The 17,484-nt window shown below is 38.5% G+C and overlaps 1 pseudogene across 1 annotated transcript; it reads right to left on the reverse strand.

Moving 5' to 3' along the window:
• Positions 1 to 13,739: 13,739 nt before the first annotated feature.
• LOC306654793 (YTH domain-containing family protein 1-like) lies at positions 13,740 to 15,338 on the reverse strand (annotated as a pseudogene). The gene has a single exon. The product of its transcript is annotated as a YTH domain-containing family protein 1-like (transcript).
• Between the last annotated feature and the right edge of the window lie 2,146 nt (positions 15,339 to 17,484).

Genomic DNA, 17,484 nt, shown 5'->3' on the forward strand with positions numbered 1-17,484 from the left:
CTGTATCAAAATATCCAGCACTATTTGTTTACATGATCATATGAATGAAACAACCCATACTTTGTCAAGCTTTCTGGTTGTACAGCTTTGTGGGTAAGTACAACATTCTGGTAAACACACACCATTTCTCTATACTCTCACACAAAACACATCCAGCCTCAGATGTGTTAGGCTTCTCCCACATTCGTCAATTCTCTGACACCTTCTGAGTGTCCTACAACTCAACTCTGACACTGTCTACCTGGAATTAGTATCAGATGTCAGAAGTACAAGCTCAGTCCCACAAGACTGCCCCCCCTTCAGACGTCAATCACAAGTCTGGGCTTCTCATACTTCTGACTGACTGGCTATAAATCAGGAATTCCTACAACCCCTTCTTCAGCTTCAATAATTTGATAGAATTATTCTAGAACTCAGGGAAACACTACTTATGTTAACCAATTTATTACATGGGATATAACTCAGGAACAGCTAGATGGAAAGTGCATAGAACAAGGTATGGAGTGAAGGGTGTGTGTAGTTACCACGTCCTTTCTGGGTAAGCAACCCTCCCAATATCCTGATGTGTTCACCAATCCAGGAGTTCATTAAAACTCATCATTGAAGAGTTTTTATAGAGCTAAATGTCCAACTCCACCTCCCCCCTTTCCAGAATCCAGGTAAAGGTACAAAAAATTCCAACCCTCTAGTCTCTTATTCTTTCCAGTTACTGTTCCCACCCTATGACCAACTAGGGATCCCATCCTAAATCATCTCACCAGTATAAATTCAGGTGGGATCAAAATAGGCTCATTATGAATACAAATATCACTCAGGAAGTTCCAAGTGTTTTAGGAGTTCAATGTCAGGAACTGGGGACAAAATCCAAATATATTTTTTATACCACAACCATGTTGATCAGAAACTTAAATGCAGAATGTTATTTAGAAGATGCAGCTCAGGAAAACTTTAGATCAAGTGATACCCTGGTTAGAAGAGAGATGGTTGCTTTCTTCCAAAGTCATTAGCTTTTCCCATTCTATGTAAATTGATTCTTTTTGATCCAAACACGCTCCTATTTCTAATCATAATCATTTTTTCTTCTTTTCTTCATCTGACACAATTGGGTCAAGGTCTTGGACTTAGAAGACAGGCAATATTGAGTTAGGATGTCAACGCTACAACACATTAGTTGTATGATCTCAGGAAGTTCTGTAAATCTTTTGATCCTCAGTTTTCTTACCTACATATATTGGAGATTGAAGTAGTGTACCCAGGTGTATGCAAATAATTCACTTCTTGGTGAGTGGGAAGTCAGTAAGCATGACTAGAAGAAAAAATGGGAAAAGATTTATTATTCACAGAAAGTTAGGAGAGCACTGGAGTTATATGAAAAACCATGCTCTCCCAGAACAAAGGAAGTTTGGGGATTTAGGGTGTACATTTCAGAGCATGCTCAGGTCAGAATCATAATTCAAGAAAGAAAAGATAGTACATAAACTCCTAACCACTCCTGTTTCAGTTTTCACTGCTGTAACCAAAATACCTGAGAAAAACAAATTTAAGGAGAAAAAATTTATTTGGGACTCCTGGTTCCAGGGATTTCGGTCCATAGATGGCTGATTCCATTCCTTGGGACCCATGGTGAGGCAGAACATCATGGTGGAAGAGCGTGGTAGAAGAAAACAGCTCAGGGTACGGTTATCAGGGAGCAGAGAAAGAGAGCACTGCTCAACAAGGACAAAATATATAATCCAAAGGCATGCCCCCAGGCACCCACTGCCTTCAGCTACTCCCTTCCTTCCTGTGGTTACCAGCCAGTTAATCCATATTAGGGATTAATTCACTGATTAGGTTAAGGCTCTCAGAACTAGATCATTTCACCTCTAAATTTTTCACTTTGTCTTACACATGAGCTCTTGGGGACATCTAATCATATCTAAGCCATAACATCTCCTATTTAATATAGTACTAGAAATTCTAGCCAGAGCAATTAGATAAGAGATGGAAATAAAGGGGAAAAATTAGAAAAGAAAGAAGTCAAATTATCAGTGTCTGCAGATGACATGATCCTATACTTAGAAAATTCAAAAACCTCCACCAAATACTGCTAGTGCTAATAAACAAATTCAGCAAATTACCAAGAAAACCAAGTTCATCAGTCTTTTCAGTCAAACCAGAAAAACTCAGTTTTAAGCCCCCTCACTTCCTGTCACCTTCTTACAATGACTGCCTATCTTTCTAAAATCTGCACCCCGTTCCTTTACTTCCTCAGTAGTTGTATATGAGCCAAAGGGACTCAACCCTGGAAGACTTTCCAACCACAAGGAAACAAATGGAGGTGAGGACAACCAAAAGGTATATTTCTTTAAATAACAAAATAGGAGACAGTGAAATCAGCTCCAACCAATAAGTGGTGGTCAGATACCCTCTTTTCTTATTAGTTGTTCATGCCAAAGATTGTGCTATCAGCCCCAACCAAATGGGCAATGACCCAGTACCCTTGCATCAGGGATAAAAGCTGAGCAGATTACCTGCCCTAGCACCTGCTTTAGGTTTTGATTGCTGTGTGCCCTTCTTCATGGAAGTAAGTTCTTGCCCTACCAACTGAACTAATTCATCTTTGAGTGTTTATTTTGACTCCTGGGGTGCCCAGGACCCCCAATATTTCCAACAGTAGCAGGTTACAAAATAAACATACAAAAATCAATAGCTTTCCTATATACCAACAATGAATTTGTTGAGAAAGAAATCAGGAAAACAATCCCATTTGCAATCATCTCAAAAAAAAAAAAAAAAAAAAAAAACCTAGGAATAAATCTAACCAAGGAGGTGAAAGACCTCTACAATGAAAACTACAGAACATTGAAGAAAGAAATCAAGAAGTTGGAAAGTCCTCCCATAATCATGGCTAGGCAGAATTAATATTGTTAAAATGGCCATACTACCAGAAGCAATATACAGATTCAGTGCAATCCCCATCAAAATGCCAAAGAAATTCTTCTTAGAACTAGAAAAAACAGTTCTGAAATTTATTTAGAAGAATAAAAGATCCAGAATAGCCAGAGCAATTCTAAGCCAAAAAAGCAATGGTGGAGGCATCATAATACCTGACTTCAAATTATACTACAGAGCTATAGTAAAAAACACTGCATGACAGTGGCATAAAAACTGATACATAGATCAATGACATAGAGACAAACCATATAGAGGCAATCATCTGATCTTTGACAAAGATGCCAAAAACATACATTGCAGAAAAGACCACCTTTTAAACCAATGGTGCTGGGACAACTTGTTATTCATATGCAGAAGAATGAAACTAGACCCTGTCTCTCACCTTGCACAAAAATCAACTCAAAATGGAATAAAGACCTAGGTACTAGACCAGAAATCATGCAATTCCTAGAAGAAAACAGAGTCAACACTCCAACATATAAATATAAGCACAGGTAACAACTTTCTCAATAGGACTACTAAATCTCAAGAAATGATGCCAAGAGTTAATAACTGGGATGGCATCAAATTAAAAAACTTCGATACGGCAAAGAAAACAATTAAGAAACATGAAGAGAGAACCTACAGTGTGGGGGTCATGTCCCGTGTGGATGAGAAACGGGTTAACTGCCGGAGGATGATATTGGCTGTAAATCAATCAACTACCAATAAACTTATCTAATCAATAAACAACAAGTGCCAATACTTCTTTTAAATAAGAGTGGGGGTGCGATGGGTCTGACCATACCAGCTCTGGCCTCTAACAGCAGGAAGTAGCCCAACTCTCTTTTATTTATAGACAGACAGGTAAAGGGGCCAGGAATGGGAGGCGCTTCTTCTGTGATGAACAGGATGGGGTGAAGCTGGGGGAGCCATTTTCTCAGGGAAACTAGACAGGGACCCACTCTCACACAGCTCCACATACTTCCATGGCTGCTACTTCCTGGAAGCCAGGCCTCTGTGTCCTGGTGCTCAACCTCATCTGATTCTGTTAGATAAGGATAACTTCCCACACTACGGAATGGGAGAAAATCTTTGCTACCTACTCTCCTGACAGAGGACTAACATCCAGAAAATATAAAGAATTAAAAAAACTTAACACCAAAAAAAAAAAAAAAAAAAAACCAATTAACAAATGGGAAAATGAACTAAACAGATACTTCTCAAATGAAGAAATACAAATGGCAATATATGAATGACAATGTTCAACATCATTAGCAATTAGGGAAATGCAATTCAAAACTACACTGAGATTTCATCTCCCTCCAGTCAGAATAGCATCCATCAAGAAAACAAACAATAATAAATACTGGAGAGGATGTGAAGAAAAAGGAACACTGTTACACTGTTGGTGGGATTATAAATTAGTACAAACACTATGAAAATCAGTATGGAGGTTCCTAGAAGACTAGAAATGGAACCAACATATGACCCAGTTATACCACTCCTCAGTATTTATCCTAAAAAATTAAAGTCATCACACTATAGCAATATATGCATACCCACGTTTACAGCAGCATAACTCACAATAGCCAAACTATGGAACCAGCCTAGATGTCCATCAATGGATGAATGGATAAAGAAAATGTGGCATATTTATGTATAATGGAGTTTTATTTAGCCATCAAGAATAAAATCATGTCATTTGCAGGAAAACTGATGGAGCTTGATAACATTATGCTAAGTGCAATAAGCCAAACTGAAAAGGTCAAGGATCATGTTTTCTCTCATACGTGGAAGCTAGAGAGAAAAAAGGAAAAGAAATATGGGGAGGTGGGATCTTATGAAAATTGAAGGGAGATCAGTAGCATAGAGGAAACAGATCAGGGGGAGAGAGATGGGGAAAGGGAAAATACTGGGGAATGATATTGACCACATGATATTGTTATGTGCATGCATGAATATGTAACAATGAATCCCACCATTATATATAACTACAATGCTCCAGTATAAAAATGTGGGGTAAAAGATGGTGATACATTTCTGGGCATGCTCAATTATAGAGCACATGGTAAAAGGTTAAAGGGACAAACAGGAACACTTAAAGGTGGCAGGCATGAACACTTCTTGGCATGCTCAGTTCAATACTGTAATGAGCTATGTTTTCTTAGGAACCTAAAAGAAAAACTTGGAGTGGCTCAGTGATCTTGAAGATCATGACTGGTTCTTCCTAAATTTATCCAAAAAGTGTTAAGCGCTTTCCCTAATGGTGCCTATCTCTTTTAGCAGCTAACGATAGATATTATTTACCTCACAATATTGTTATGATTAAATGATATGATGTATATAAAATACTCAGTATAAAATCTGATTTGCGATGGGGACACCACAATTTTAAATATTCTCATTTGTATTATAAACAAATATGGATAATTAACTTTTTCAATTAATCTATAGTGCTTATTGTGATGGGCTGACAGATCTGACTCCATAAGAATGTTATAGACCAGACTCTAAGGGAAATGACTAAACAGACTCCATTTTGCTCTGAGACTCCATGTTATGTAGGAAATAAGCTTCTCCCATGGGAACACCTTGCCTCTGTGCCCATCATCAGTTACTTGGTGTGACATGTTTAATAATATACAACGGCAACTCCTATGTAGTAAAGAATTGCTCTCTTTTGATTCCTATTGCTCCTAAACAATGTACCACGTGAACAGTGATTGTGTGGATGTTAGCGACCATTCTTTAGTTTGTACCTAGGTAAGGGTCATTTTGACCCACTTCCCCCTCTGTTGATGATCTCATGATGTTAATGTGTAATTTCAAATCACAGCAACAGACACTTATGATTAATGTATTTTTTGATATAAGAACCCCTACAACACTATGGTTGGGGCTGTTCTCCGAATAGCCATTTTTTGGGGCACTGTGTGAGACAGTCAGCTGGCCAGCCTAATAAAGACTCTCAAATTTGGACTTCTCAGTGGTGATCAGTCTGTTCTTAAGTTGCGCCCCATAACACTTAGAAGTGTCATTTCAGTTCTTTCAGATTAATTACTAAATTCTAGAAGCTGAGATAAGTATAATGAGCACTTGAAAAGGGCACTGCTGCATCACGATTTGTTGAATTTGCATTGTTACATCAAAACTCTTTGGGAGTTGGGGTAAGTGCTGAGGATTGAACCTGAGGCACCTTACCACCGAGGTACATCCCCAACCCTTTTTATCCTGTTTTAAGACAGGGTTTCACTAAGTTGCTTAGGGCCTTGATAAATTTCTGAGACTGACCTTGAACTTGCAAAATCCTCCTGCTTCAGCCTCCCAAGCCACTGGGATTACAGGCATGTGCCAACTTGTCCAGCTAAATCAAGACCCTTGAGACAGAGGGATCTCTGATATAAAAGTCTTTAGTGAGCTGGTACACATGCTAGCCAGAAAACAAAGGACCCGTCCTGGGACAAGTTTCCACAACTCCCAGCAGCAAAGCTAGGTAGCAGTTGAAAAATGCCCACCAGACCTAGTGTTAACAATATTTTTACAAAATATGGGGGAGGAAAGTACAAGGTGTTTACATTGAGTTTGCATTGGCAATAGATAAGAGAGGTAGGATAATGTAAAACAGGAAAAGATTTGGAACAGGATGTCAGCATTAAGGAGAAGTATCTGTTGCTTCTGGGTTGGTTGGGGTTAACAGTCTGGAAAGTTTATATGTAAACAAGGCATATAGCCCTGGTGGTTGACTGTGATGGGATTTAAGTCAAGTTTTCAACATACATTCAGGAATGAATAGTCTTGTTGGTATCCCCTGAAACTATTAACTGACTAACTTCCCTTATCTCTTACCTACTCCACCCTCTGGCCCTTGTAATTTTTTTCTTTCTCTCTCTATCTTCTCTCTCTCTTTTTTTTTTTAAGTGCTGGGGATCCTAGGGGCCCATGCAAACTAGACATGTGCTTCAATACTGAGCTACCCACCCAGATCCTGGCCCTTGTAATTAAATTTAGGACATTCCAGAATTTTTCTTTTATGTACATGTAGTGGTTTCTAATGTCAATCAGTAATACGGAGTTATAACAGGACAAGCTGCAAAGAACTTGAATTAATGATCCCTGTGTGAAAATTGTTAGAACCAAAACCAAGTTACTGTGTCAAGTCCTACCAACAACATCAAATTAAATAAATAAAGGCTGGGGGCTATGAAGAAAAGGAACTCCTGCTTATGCCTGATAACAAAATTATCACAAAACATTGCCAGGAACACAACCATGCACAAGAGCCACAGCAACCTTACACGGAAAATACTTCTTCAAGGATGTCTGCCCCCAGACTGCCTGTTTAATCTCAGACTGACATCACCTTTGTTTATTGATCCCTATAGCCAAGTATTATTGTTTTAAAATAACTTCTGTAAGCCAGGCACAATGGTGTGCACCTGTAATACCAGCAATTTGGAAGACTGAGGAAATAGGACCACAAGTTCGAGGCCAGCATAGACAATTTAGTAAAACGCTATCTCAAATATTTTAAAAATTAAAATAAGAAGGACTATGGATGTAGCTCAGTGATAAAGCACTGTTTGGTTCAAACCCTAGTACCAAAATAACTTTTGTAATCTCCATTTTGTCATTAAAAACATAGTTTACCATGGCGGGCATAGTCCCATTGCAATGCTACGCCTGAATATGCTTATTAATCTTTGGAGAATCTCTACTTCTAATTTAAGTTGAGACCTGCATATGTTAATTAGTGATGATGGTTTTCTTTGTCCTGAGTAAGTATCAGTCAATGCCCAGACGAATTGCTTCTGCAGATGAATTGCTCCCCATGTGTCATGGTGCTTCTAAAAAGAAAAAGAGGTGAAGATGTGTGCATTTTTAGCATACATCATGTTGAATGCTGTAACATGGTGCTCCCCAGGCCCATGGCAGGGCAAAGGGCTTGTTTTGTTTTAAGATGAGGTCAGAATTCAGAAAGCTTTGCAGTGTAGCTTCTTAACAATTCTAGGAAGAGTTATGCTTCCATGTACATATGGAAAAATCTTGACCTTTGGGGACCAACCCAGAGTAGGACTGCAGACCAGCCTCACAGAATAATTCACTCATAAAGAGCTGGAACGCGGCTGATGTTTAAGAAATCACACTGAATATTCTAGTTTCTGGTATAGTACAGAAGAAAAAGAAGCTGATGAATGGAGGAAACAGGATATTAAGGGTTTCGGGAGAGCAAGTTTGTTGGGTATGGTTAGTTACTAATAATCTCTAAAATTTAACTTGACTAAAACCTCTGGCTTGAAAAGCCCCAAGAGAGTAATGGAAGGACTCCAGTGAATTGTGATGATTGCTTACACTAGGCTGCTTCCTTCACTCTAGGACTCTATCACCACAGTATTTTAGTTCTGTGCATTCCTCTTTCCATTGATATTAATTCTATTGTCACATTTTCTCACCTGTATTTGGCCCTAGGTTCAGAATTCTCTGGAGATAATGTAATTATTTCTGTGCCCAGCAACTTATGTGCTCAATAAACGACTTAATGAATCCTCATAGTAGACAAAAAATATTTTAGTCTTCTAAAATTTTTCAACAATTAAAATCTCTCTCTCTCTCTCTCTCTCTCTCTCTCTCTCTCTCTCTCTCTCTCTTTCTCTCACTCACACACACACTCTCCCTCTCTTCCAACTTAATCCTTTCCATAGTCAAATTGGCAAAGCGGATGTCAAATTGGCAAAGCGGATGAAGATACCTCTCTAAAAATAAATGACATCCATCTGTGCATCTGTAAATTCCAATGGACTCCAAAGATGAAAATGGAATTTGGACCATGAGGTCAAAAGAATTACAGATGCAACTCTCAGTTACAAATGGTCCACATAGGAGACAATTTGGTGAATTCCTCACTCACACTGGGCAAGCTAAGCAAAAATCAAGTGATTCAAGACTAAAACAAAAGTAACTTATTTCTACCCTGGTAACATTGTTCCTGAATTCTTTGAATGAATAAATAAACAAATACAGGAAATAAAATTCAGTGGATATAAACTTCTCAGGTTTTTAACCTGGAGAGACAGTGTCAGTAATCATCACATTCTACTGGTGTCCTTCTGTTACTCTCTGAGTTGCAGGATGTAGGTTTTGGTCATACTAGGTTTTAGAGATTATGAGTCACTACCCATACCCAACAACCTTCCTCCCCTGAAACCGTTGTCTTTAGATACTCATTTAATTATTCAAGATTGCTCAAATACAAGGGCAGTCTGTTGAGTAGGTTTTTAAATAGTGATGAAAGAGGAATGCACAGTGAAGTCTCTGTCTCCAAGATACACAAATCTCTCCAGAGAGTAGAGCACTACTCCAGAGGCCAAAGAGAATACAGAACAAACTTATGTCTGAGTTAGTGCGCAGAGCCTTAAGAGATGTTATAATGAGCATGATAATGAACTAAAAATTTCAAGAATAAGTAATCCTAAAGCACACTTTTAAAACGAAGGACCATCCCCTATCAGTTTCTATTCAAGAAAAAGACACAGTCATTACAGTTTGATTCCAGAATATACACCCAATAATCAGCATCATCCCAAGAGGCCTAGAAAATGAAGAAAACCATTAAAGCTCTGGAAACAGAGCTTTGAAATGATTTCTCTGCTTGAAAGGATTTATGTAGTTCTTGCTGCTATGCCTCAAAAGCAAGTTTTTCATAATTTAAAAAGATTTAAAGAGGAGGCAAAAATCATTGAGATACTGGGAGTTTTCAAATAGAAGTTTTTGGGGGGATTTTGTTTGTTTGTTTAAAGTTAGATTTGCACTCATTCTGGAAATGAGAAAATCTAGTTAACAGTAAATAAATCTACAGAATTAAAAGTAGCATATTTAACTGAACCAAGATTTGCTTATTCACCAGTCTCCAAGTCTTGGGAAAGGGAGATGGCAACTTTTGAAACTCATAAAAGAAATTCAATGCTGAAAAGGTAAGTGTGAAAAGAAATAACCAAATGCATTTGGTCAAATTATCACTGATATCGTCATCAATGATTTTGAAATATACTCAGCTCCTATAATTAAGATGGTTTCAGCAGGGGCATTAGAAATATTTTTCTTGACATCTTGTGAGCAGAAGAATTTGGGTTTGGATGAACCATATGTTTAAGTGTTATCAAACAGCTCATGAGTTAGAAAAGTTTTCAAACTATTGATATAATCAAAATATTACCTCTAATCTATCCAGCATACCACTTTTTATCCTTCTCTCTATTTCAAATCCAAGTACAGTAAAGACAAACTTTCAATAATGGATGCGTCCCTTTGATTGATGGCCATAGGTCAGGACTCTGCAGCAATTCTGATGAATATATGTAACTTCTTAGTTTATCTCTATTGTTTCATCTTAAATTCTGCAAATGAGATGATGCAGATGAGCAGTGCTGCAGTTCCTTCTCATTTGCATTTTATTAGCTTTATGACAGTTTCCTTCTTGCATGATATTACCTAATTACATCCTTCAAAGAAGCACTAACATATCACTCTCCACTTTCAATTATTCACTCCAACGAAGGGAATCATGAAATATCCACCCCTTTACAGAAAATCCACCCAGCAATTGGATTGCTGTGGCAGGGAGATGGTGTAAAGTGGGACCACAATTCCTAACAGGAGGTCTGAAAGAGAAGTCTAGCTTTGGCCCTCTTCCCCTTCAAGTCAACTTTCTGGCTACATAATAGCACATGTCTCAGAACCATACATGCCCACATGACATTACCCAACTTTATTGCTCATGTGCTTCACTGAAGTTGTTCCAAAACCAACCTATTTCAAATAACTTTGGGTTATTTACAGAAAATATCCATGTATAAAGAATCATGTTTTTCCAATATTTCAGCAAAACATTGTAGTCTCTGAAAACCTCTGAAAGAAGAAAATTCAGACTGATTTTGAGCACTGTTGCAATTGATACGTAACTTCCTAAGGTATCTGCTGTACCTTTCAAATATGGATTGTCAGCTCCATGTAAAATAGCAAAACATGTCGCTTTGTGCCCAGTTTTTCTTCTTTGACTCTTTCATCTTGATGGCACCTTTCCTTTATTCTTTGGTACTTGACTCAGGAGTCTTATGATGCTAGACTTCCTTTTCATTCTATTTCATTTCTACCTTATTCAGTTAGTGTACCTTGTTTTTTGCAAGAAAGCATTCATGGTTAATTCTTCATCAAGTTGTCTAACTCTATTTAATTCTGTCTACCTACACTTTCTTTAAATATTGCTTTGTTGGGGGTGACAAGAGTATAGTTTGCTACACTAAGCCCTAGAGGTTGAGCAGAAGACATGGCTGTTATTTGGTGCTTGTATGACCCTGTTGATTTAACATCTTTAAAATCCAGTTTCCTTATTTGTAAATTGTGGCAAATAATGGTTGGTCTGTCTTCTCTACAGGGCTTCTGCAGGCCACAATGGTTAAATATGTTTATAACTACCCTATCCATACATTTCCTTCATGATTTGATAGTTTTCAGTCATGTCTCTTTCTTAATCTTTCCAATCTTTTCAGCTTGTCTATTCATCTCTTCCTGATCATTTTTCTTTTCCTTTGTTTATTCCATTTTTCAATTATTGATGGTGATGAATCAGAACTTCAAGCATTATTCCAAGTGCTACTTTCTCTAAGAGTACTGTATTTCATTTCCAGTTCCCTTTTTACTGATGACAATATTTTATTTCTACAAAAATCAAAAGCAGCACATGGAATGAAACTTTACAGAATAATTGCCAATTTCTCTTGGAAACTTTTCTCAGACTACACCTGATATTAAAGCTCTGTTCATAGAAAGTAATATGTTACTGACTCATGTACACACTGTCAAGAACCTGTGAATGTTCCTAGAGTCTATCTTAATATCTTGGCTATTTATTCACTTCTTGATAGAGTTTCATGCCAATATCAGACTTAGAGATTTAACTGTGCACCATTTATTGTTTCACAAAATAAATCTAAACATGTCGGATTAGACCAAATACAGGTGCTTCACATATCCTTAGTCACGCTCTCTCCACTCAGAAATGTACATTTACATATTCCTTGCCAATATCAAAGCACCAACAGTTCTAAAGTAGTTCAACTTTTAATAATTCTTTTTTTCTAAACAGGTGTATTTATTAAGACTTGTATTCTAGGGCTGGGGATACAGCTCAGCTGTTAGAGTACTTGCCTCACAAGCACAAAGTCCTGAGTTCAATCCCCAGCACTGCAAAAACAAACAACAACAACAAGAAGACTTGTATTCTAAAGAACATCAATCCAGCACTGACCATGAGTCCGCATAGGTAGTAACAACTCAGAGTAAGTAACTTGTTCTAGATATAAGTCTAAATAATATAGCTTACACTTTAACTCAGAGAGTCTTTTGAAGTAAATAGCTTCTGAAGGTATCTGCTCTCTAAGACAGAAAGGATCCTCTACGGATATGGCAGGTTCAGCATGCCACGCTGGCCAGCATTAGCAAGACTTCGAGACTGGATTCCCAACTCCGGGTTGCAAAATTGTCAACAGGTCCTCACTCCACAAAACACAGCAGGAATTCATTTTCTAAAAGGTTGTTTTTTTGTTTTGTTTTGGTTTGGTCTTTTTCTCAATATGTTTGTTTTGGGGAATGTTTGATTAGTTGGGGTTTTTTGTTTTTGTTTTTGTTTGGGGTTTTGGGTTTTTGGGATTTTTGTTTGTTTGTTTGTTTGTTTGTTTTGGCTTTTTTCATCCATTAAAGAGGAAAAAAAAAAAAAAGACACTGGGTGAAATTTGCATTCCACCAGATCACACTTTGAAGTTCAGTGTTGGTACAAAAACTTAAGATGACATCGGGATTCTCAAGTGAAAAAAAAGAAGGAAATTAAAAATGACCTGCCACTAACTAAGAACACCTGAACACTGACCCAGACTTAAAATATTTTTCTATTCCTCAGCAGCAGATTAGACAGCCAGAGTCGGGGAAAGTAGCCGGCTCAGTGTGGGCAAGGCATCCGGAAGAATGGCTCCCCCCAGGACACAAAGGTGGTCATCACATTAGAAAAACGAAGACCTATCTCTCCATCCAGTAGAAAATCCAAGTGGACAGACAGATCAGCATTTTAGACAGATAACACAGACAGCAAAGATTGTAAACTAATCGAAGAGGGTGATCACTGACCTTTAATTTCAGTGCTTCAAGATTTTAACAGCATCCTGTACAGGACAGAATCACCCATGTATTCCTATGTTTGCTACAAAAGCAGTAGAGAGGAGAGAAATAAAGTCTCTTATGGAACTAGTAAATGACTGGATATAAGAACGAGAACATAATTTCTGCCAAAATAAAAATTCTTTGGATATATTAGGATTTTTGTTGCTTTTTCTTTTTAAATTTTTTAAAATTCTGTTTGTTTTAATTAGTTGTACAATTAGTAGAGTTCATTTATACACTTTGATAGATCATACAAAGAGTGTAAGCTCTCATTTTTCCTGATTATACATATTGCAGGATCACATTAGTCATGCAGTCATTCACACATTTATGCACATGAGGTAATAATGTCTTTTCACTCTACTATCATTCAGGATATTTATATTTTGCATTAGGTCAGTCTGACTGAAGCTGACAAAAAATTACAATACATAGAAAAAATAGCAATGAATGTAGCTCCATCTGGCAAAAATGAACTACAAAGAAGGTAAAGATTCCACAGTGCAGCCCACACAGGACCACACACTGGAGCTGAGCTGAAGATAGCACCTAGCATACAGTTTTAAACTCTGTTTTCAAAGTAACTGCTAACTGCATAAGAAACTGGCTCGTCCTTATTGTTTGTTTTGATTCTGCAGTTCCTTGAGCATCACCTCCTCCTACTCCTCCTGCTGTTTCTCATAGTGAGAAAAGTCGATGAGGGAGATGGTGTGCTTGCAGAAAGTGACAATTCTCAGCACTTGTTTGGCTTTTTCTAGGGCACCTGTGTGTCTCAGGAGTTTGTGACCAGTTTGTTGTCATTGTTTTCTACTCTGATGTGTCGGAGCTGGTTATTAGGCACATCCTTAACAAAAATCCACTTCACATCAAGCTTGCCCTTCTACTTGTCCTGAGACCAGACCCCAGCACTCCACAGGAGACTTCATCCGGGCTACCCCACAGATATGCCCACTCCTGTTTATGCTGCAGAGCAGGTAGACAGGTCCTCAGCTGCTCACAGCATGGAAGGCACTATCCAGGCCCTTATTGCCATATCTGGTGCTGCTTGAAGGAGCCATGGATGTCATCCTCAGAATAGCTCTTTATGATGACCACATGCCAGCTTTTAAGGGTCTAGTCAAACTCTAGGGTTGTAGCTCTGGCAGCTTTCAGTTTCAGTTTCTCAAGGACAGGGTGGGAGTCTAGGCTGGGGGCAGAATTAGGATGGGTACTTCCAGGAGAGTTACTATCACTGCCAGCCCCTCCACTCTGCCCAAATGCAGCAATTCTGTTATGAGAGGTGACCCTATGGGTTTGGAGTAGCTGCTGAGGGCTCTGATACTGTGGCCGGGCCAATGGGAAAGGCTGAGCTGGGAGAGGCTGTGCCACCTGAGGGGACTGTGGGGCAGACAGAATGGGGTGGTGCCTGCTGGGGAACTGGGGCCCCAGCACAGGCACCTCATCCCAGGTACCAATGTTCATGTTATGTTTTATAAGTTTAGAAGGCCATGTGTCCCTAACTACAGGCCTGCTCTTCGTTTTTGTTTCAGGTTGTGGTTTTCAGGCTTGCTGTCATTGGCATCCCACAGGTTGGTTTTAAAACTGGCATGTTTACATTTGTCCCACCATTGATGGAAAGAACATCTATTCAGTGCCACGCTGTGTACAAAAGAGCCCACCACCTTCACCACAGAGGTGGTGACATTCATCCAGGATCTTCAGGCCAACTATTCCCTGCTCCAGGCTATTCATCCCAGGCGCCTTATTAAGGGTGTTGCTGTGAAAACCCATGAACAATGGCACCACCCCAGGAGCTTGCGTTTGCCGAACTCTGGGTCTACTGCCCCGGAGAACCCACTCCCCCAAACTGAGAATGTAGGGTTTTCAGGGAAGAAACTAAACCTATGCCGAGGCACGCTGTTCGCAGACCTCCCGGCTGCTCCAGAACAGCATCTTGCGTGAAATGATGGTCTCGGTTATTGAGCTGACAGAACTGGTGAAGTATGGAATTGGAGGGCCCCCTGCACAGACCATGCCTCACTGAAGGAGTAAGGAAGTCCGATTGGCAGGTAGGGATCGCTCATCGGGGTGTAACTGTTACCCAGATTGGACTGACCCCAAAGGTAGGACTGAAAGTCATTGTCATGACCTATATCCTTCTGATGCAAAGAACCATTTTGTACTTTACTATCTTGTGGTTTTGTTCTCTGGTGTTCCATACTGGTGGTGGACATGCTTCAGGTGAGCAACATGGCGCTGCCGTCTTGGGCCTCCAGCAAGGCCAAGTGTGTCGCTCCAGGACCCCAGTTGTCTACTATGTGGGCGTGCTGAGTGCAACTTTTAAATAATTTTTGACATAAAACTTCTCTAATGTATTTTTAGAATGGAAACATTTTCATTGTTCTATTTGCCAGCAACATATTAGATGATTAATGCATTTTTCAACTGAATCATAACTTTTTCTCGTCTTATTTTCCTCATCCTTTACTTTGAAAATAACAGATTAGTATGACATGGTTTTGTTCTTCAGAAACCATATTGCACTTACCCAAACAGACTACTTTTGTAGAAATGTTGAACCATTAAGATACACCAGTCAACTAACTTGCTTTAGAATGGAAAGGGAACAGCAATTTACTATGTATTGAGCTCCCACTAGAGTTATTTGGGGGGCTTGTGGTGCTGGGGATTAAACCCAGAGCCTCACATGGGCTAAGCAAGCACTCTACCACTGAGCTACATCCCTAGCTCCTGGAGTTCTTGTAAATGAAAATTGTAAGTACAATTCTTCTCTTCTAACCCACTGTTTAAGATGGCAAATGGTAAAAGTTAGCTAGAGGTTGTGCAATTTCCATTCTTCACATTCTGAAAAATGTCTGAGTTGGAAATGTACTACTCCCCTTTCTGCAGTTTCCCCTAGAATACTTAATTTCAGAGTCTCTTCGAACTTTTGTGGTGACATTGGGCACACTTCATGAAATAAAGGTTGTAGGAAAAACTGAAGAGATCCAAGTTCCCAGACAACTCAAGTATATCTTAATAATGACTTTCCCGAAAAAAAGCTTTAGACTTAGACCTCTGACTCATTTTGGATATTTAGATCACACAGGTAGTTTGGTGAGGGAGATATTTAGGGAACTTGCTATATTTCAAATCATACAGTATGGATAAGTACTGTCTCTATTTCCCTATTCAGACAGTTCTAAACTGAGCCATGAGTACAGTTTATTTGGGCCCAGTACTTTTATGCATGCTTGTGTCGCTCTGTATAAATTGCTTAATTCCTCTAATGATTCTTCTATATTGGATTTTTCTCTGTCCCTTAACACTAATGCATCCCATGGTGAGATTATTTCCTACTTTAAAAGTATCACCACAGAAAATGGCACTCATTATTTGCTCTATGACCACTTATTTCCATTATCTCCACATCAGCCTTTCAAGATGGCCTTAAAATACAAGAAAAGACCTTCATATATTTGTACTGAGGTATAATTGATAGACACCATAATGCAAATGTTTAAAATATAGAGTTAGATGAATTTTGACATATGTATACCCTGCCCCACCACTGATCTTCTTTTTATCTCTACATATCAGGATTTTTCAAAATTTTTAAACATTTTGTATAAATAGATTTATACAAGTACACTTAAATATCTGGTCAGCATAATTATTTTGAGATCCACCCATGTTGTTCTATGTATCTCTAATTTTTTTTAAGTTTCTTTTCTTTCTACTTCATATTGACATTCTATTGGATATACCACAATTTGTTTAACCATTTACTTATTGACAAACCTTTCAGTTGTCTTCAGTTTGGGATTTTACAAGTAAAGATATTATAAATATTCATGTTCTAGTGTTGGACTAGACATATATTTCTGTTTTTCTTTGGTAAATACATTCAAGAATGTTTACTGGGTCATACCATTACTGTTTAACTTTTTTAAGAAGCTGCCAAACTGTTTTCTAAAGAATTTGTTATTTGTATTCCTAAAATAGTATGCAAGAATTCCATTTGTCCCATATCCTTACCAACATTTGGTTTGATCTTTTAAACTTTAGTCATTCTGGAGGAGGTATACTATTATCTCATTTTGGTTTCCATCTATATTACTCTGTATTATTCAGCTCTGGCATTGTCATGACAAGATATCTGAAAGAAACCAACTTAAAGGAGGAAAGATTTATTTTGGCTCACAATTTCGGAGATTCAATCCATATTAATTTGACTTTGCTTCTTGGCCTATGATGAGGCAGAACTTCATGGTCAGAGTGTGTGATGGAGAAAAGTGTGTGAGGTGAAAAAGCTGTTCACCTCATCATAGCTGGGAAGGAGTAGAGAGAGAGACAGAGAGAAAGGAAAAGGGGACAAGG

Source organism: Sciurus vulgaris (genome assembly GCF_902686455.1).
Source record: "Sciurus vulgaris genome assembly, chromosome: 1".
Classification (NCBI taxonomy): Eukaryota; Metazoa; Chordata; class Mammalia; order Rodentia; family Sciuridae; genus Sciurus; species Sciurus vulgaris.